Here is a 5,422-nt window from a genome sequence, read left to right as displayed (position 1 = left end):
TAAAAGCACAAGAAAATGAATCTCCTGTTTTTTGTGCTTCGGACATTTTCAAAGTGGAAGGGGGTATCGACTTAGGGGAGTGAGTGTTTTTAAGCACCCGCGCACAAGTAAATACGCCACTCATGCTGGGTTTGGGTAGAGTGCGCAGTGCTGGGCAAGCACCGCTTTGGCAGTGTTGACATCAAAGCACGTATTATGAAATCAAACATGTTATGCTCATCGAAAGCCCTGCTTGGCCGATTTTTAGCGAAATGAAAAATGATGACAAATATCCCGGGACTTCGTTTAGGTCTGGGCCCCTGGCATAGCCAGTTAGAGCTCCTAGAAGTTACATCATTTATTTAAAAAGGATTCTAGTCACTGGAGCTTATCACTGGCGTAATTTTTTTGTGGACAAATGTCATATTACATTGGTACTTCACATAAATGATTTATTATTTTAATTATTTCATATCGCTAATGAAGCATAATTGTAATAAATATTTTTAATTCAGGGTATTCGAAAGGAAATTTTGTGAGATCAACCGTAAACAAATTCAATTTCAAGATTGAACTAGATGTCAAAAATCATACGCACGGTATTGTACGTAAGTAAGTAGTAAGTAATTTATTCGGACACACTACTCATTGTTAACTTTTAGGTAATTTATTATAATAATTATGTAACACGTGAGGAGATAAACTCTAATTTTTGATTTAACACTGAGAGCCACACCCAAACTTTGATGTTTCCAGTGAGCTACCAAAAACCTCTAAGCACTGCTTTTACACCAGTTTATGCTCAGTTTTAATGTTACTTTTTACATATGATTAGTGTTGGGTCGTAAAAAAAAGGTGTTTTCTAGCCAGTGTTGCTTGGCAGGCCGCACACATAGGGTTATTAAATCCATTTTCTGTCGGAAGCATTTTGCCCACCTGTGCTCTAAATAACAAAACATGAATATTTCAACCCGTCCTCGTGTCTTCTTCAGCTTGTGTGACAAACGAAATATAAGTTGGCTATTACAAAACTCATGATAAAATGTAGGCCTAATGATATTTGCGACAAAGGGTACATTGGTGAGACTGGTATCAAATATCAGATTCAACAACCACAAATAATCCATCCCCAATCACAGTAAGGGAAATTCTCCCGGCCATAATATAATGGCATGCGCTGTACTCTCATTGCCAGTAATTTCCCATCCCTTTAATGAAAGGCGCATATCAGAACTCAGGCATAATTATAATCAAACACAAAACCCACATATTCGGACTCAGAAACAAGGACCTCGGTATGATCAGCGACTATAATTTCCCTTATTCTTAATTTATATTGGTAATTCACATTATTTCCTTGTTTTTTTCACGTATATTTATAGACCCATCGATTTATATATATTCTATCACATCTGTATTTTTGATAGCCTATTATTGTATAGTATAGGCCTATTTATTCAGTCTATATATATTTTTTATTTCTCTATATCAATAGAGTTTCTTTTTCCGCCTTTCTGTCTCTTTGTTTTTGAACTTGCCTGTTGTAGTTATTATATTTTTAGTTTATTTGCTATTTATCATGTTGGAGGGGGTTTATTCTGAGCGGCTCCTTTATTCAATGTATTTGTTTATTTGCTTAATTGATATTGCTGACTGAGTGAGGTCTTTGTTCCCACACTAATATTAAATTTGTAATTTATTTAACCCTAGAATGTGTTCTAGTATTTGATTTCATGGTTAATGTATTCCAATAGACAAGTAATGTGTCTTCCAGTGTAGCACACATTTTTTCTATAAATATGATTTTTGCTCCGCTCAAAATGTCAGTTATGCCCCTTTGCCGTGGGTTTTCTAATTCAAGACATGTTGATAAATTTTGGCAAACGGATATAAGTACAATTTTAAATCAGATTATTCAACAATAACATTCAATATATAATTTCATATGTTAGTCATGTATAAACTATCAAAAAAATGTACAATAATACCAAAGAAACACATTAAATAATAAAAACTACAATTACAAACGATTAAAAACCCATGTATAGGGTAACCAAGTTTACAAACGAGAAAAAGAATTAACATTAGTATGCTGTTAGGTATCAACAAAGCCTTTTTGGCTGAAGGTGCTAGATCAAAGACCCTGTGGGTAGGGGGCCTTAGGGACACCTAGGGGTCTGTGGCCCCGCATAGGAGCGCATAGGCGTCTGTCTCTTATACACATCTAGATGTGTATAAGAGACAGGTACATGTACTTTGACATCAATTTTCCTTTCTCATTTGTACTGTGTTCTATAATATTTTTATAAAATAGGATCCCAATTTCCTTGTTTATAGCAGCCTTTTTAACCAACCTCTGTAGTCTTGTAGTGAAAAAATGGTTTTGTTTTGACAGGGGGAAAACCCTCCTGTTTAAATTCTAATTTCTAACCTTTCACAGCTTGTAAGAGAAAATGGTCAGATATAAATTTCCACCAATTGTTATGGAATAATTTTAGTCGACCAACTGGATGGTTAATGATAGTTTTTTTTTTTGTCTCCAAATTATGTTGTTCCATCCGTCTCACGTGGTATTAACTGAAACTGTTTAGGCCTTCTTCTTTTCTAGTCCCTGCTTTTGAGCAAGAGCCTGAGTTCAGTGAGCTTGGTTGGGTCTGAGCTTTCCCTGTGGTGGTTGTTATCGATAACCTAAAAAATGCCTCAATGTCATGCCTCTATTCAATGAAAGATGACCTCCTGCAGCGGGAAGGTTTCGTCTATATGGGTGGTGGTAATAAGTGTTTATGTATTTATTTATTTAAAATTCGTCACGATATAGATAAATATATTGACCAGGGGCGTGACTAGAGTTGACTTGAGCAATGCAACAATTAGTCATCTCTAAAACCCTGGCCAACAACAATATGATAAAATATATATGAACATATAAAATATACAAAAAAAAAAAAAAAAAACTTTAAAAAATCTAAGATGTAGATCAAGGTCTTGTTTGACCTTTTACCACACCTAGTGCTTTTCTGCTGCTCCTTCATGTCTTTACTGTGTTTTGAAAGATCATCCCCTAATACAAGCTTGGTAACTGGATTTTGGGGTTTACATATGTGTGAATATCTTTTATTAATATGTGGTCTGATCATCTTCTTTCCGAGACAGTTTACTTCATAATTTGCGTGACTCAGCAATGCTAAAGCATTTTCTTAATTTTGATGCTGTTAGCTTATAGTGACTGTAGAAAGGCATTTAGCCCTCTAGTCCAGATTTTTTTTTTTTTACTCTCTGAGATTTCAAGTCTCTTGCTTTTGTGCGAGTTGCAAGGTTTTCCCAAATAGGTGGGTTTACCTTTGGCAAGTGCAAGAGGGGACAATTTGATGGTGGTGGGTATTTGTTTATTGTTTCGTCATTTTTTTCTTCCAATTTATTCTTGATGACAAACGATGCAGAATTAGCAATCGCCTCTTCTAAAGGGTCGCTCACCTCCACACAGGTGAGGCGAACTTTGCTGCTAAAAAGGGAATTGGCTGCTCCGGTGGAGCATACTCGCCATCCTCATATTCATATTGGTCTCTGCCACTGGTAGGTCATTTTTTCCAGTAGTAGTTGAAGGTTGCCCAATGGCAATTCATCAGGCATTTGTTTCATCAGTTTCTCTAAATTGGTTAGCCTTTGGCTCATATAATACCATCGACAGAATGTTTTCGATTTTGACCTCCGTTTACCTCCCGTGGATATTTTCAGATCCAGGCCTTTTCTTTCTGGCATGCTGGCGACGTTGCTCCCATCGCAAAGGGTAGGTCTAGCAGCAGCAGTGGTGGTGGTAGTAGTAGTAGTAGTAGTAGCTCCTGGCGTGTCAGCCCACGTTGATATCTACCACTAGTACCAATAATTATTGGACCTAAAACTTAAATTATTTGCGATTCGTTGTCTGACATAGTTTATAAACAAAGGAGAGTTGAAACAGTCAAGTTTGAAACCAATGAACAGCGGCCAATAATGATCTGGCGTATGCAACTTACGATTAATGCGTAAACCACTGTTAGCTGTGCTATTATAACGTTAATAGAATTTAAACATAATAATTCTAAGCTAACCTGCTGATCGGTACAAGAAAACTGTTATAACTATTATTTGGATAATGATGCAACTACATGCTGGGCTCTACATCTTTAGGCCTACAATAGCTCGCGTTACTAATCCGTAGATGACCACAATTAACCCGAGACAGCTATACGTTGGTATAGTTGTGTCAAGAAAAATATTGTCACCTGATTTACAACAAAATTATTTAACAAAACGTCGAACCCAAGTTAGACGCACCGACTTGCTAAAACAGCATAATTTTACCATTTATTTCCTTATGTGCCTTGCAGAAATATACATTATAAATATAAAGCGCTGGTTGTTAGCAATGATCACAGTTTATGAATTACAGTTCCTAACAAATGAAAGCTAAAATCTTTGTATGTACACACTTCACGACGTCTTCACATCAACAAATACATCTTTTAATTCCTTGTCAGTTTACAAAATGTATATTATAATATTCTCTCTCATTATGTAAAACAACAAATAAATAATGCCCAAATAAGATTATATGAGAGAATAATATTTGTATCAAACATATCCCTTCAACTAAGTAATTTTTCCTTGTGAGATTCAAACCTGCAGCCTCTCGCTATCAAGGCGAGTGTCACTACACTTACCACATAGACATGAGGTATAGGCGCAGATGTAGCTTACCTTTCTCTTATACACATGCCTGAACGAATCTGAGCGTCCTTGGTTTCCTTAAGGTATTATAATTGCCTTGATTGCGAGACGTTGCAAATTAGAACTTCGTCCGTCACAAACACATTTTTTTTATACAAATGAAATAATTATATAGGCCTATTTTACTGCCTCCCGTAGCAAAAGGGCATAACTGACAATTTGCTGTTTTGGAGACATTGAGCAAAATGTGTAATTTATTTAACCCCAGAATGTGTTCTAGTATTTGATTTCATGGTTAATGTATTCCAATAGACAAGTAATGTGTCTTCCAGTGTAGCACACATTTTTTCTATAAATATGATTTTTGCTCCGCTCAAAATGTCAGTTATGCCCCTTTGCCGTGGGTTTTCTAATTCAAGACATGTTGATAAATTTTGGCAAACGGATATAAGTACAATTTTAAATCAGATTATTCAACAATAACATTCAATATATAATTTCATATGTTAGTCATGTATAAACTATCAAAAAAATGTACAATAATACCAAAGAAACACATTAAATAATAAAAACTACAATTACAAACGATTAAAAACCCATGTATAGGGTAACCAAGTTTACAAACGAGAAAAAGAATTAACATTAGTATGCTGTTAGGTATCAACAAAGCCTTTTTGGCTGAAGGTGCTAGATCAAAGACCCTGTGGGTAGGGGGCCTTAGGGACACCTAGGGGTC

This window comes from Anneissia japonica, unplaced genomic scaffold, assembly GCF_011630105.1.
Source record: "Anneissia japonica isolate Jap-2015-1 unplaced genomic scaffold, ASM1163010v1 scaffold287932_len317664_cov166, whole genome shotgun sequence".
NCBI lineage: Eukaryota > Metazoa > Echinodermata > Crinoidea > Comatulida > Comatulidae > Anneissia > Anneissia japonica.
This window is presented reverse-complemented; position numbering follows the sequence as displayed.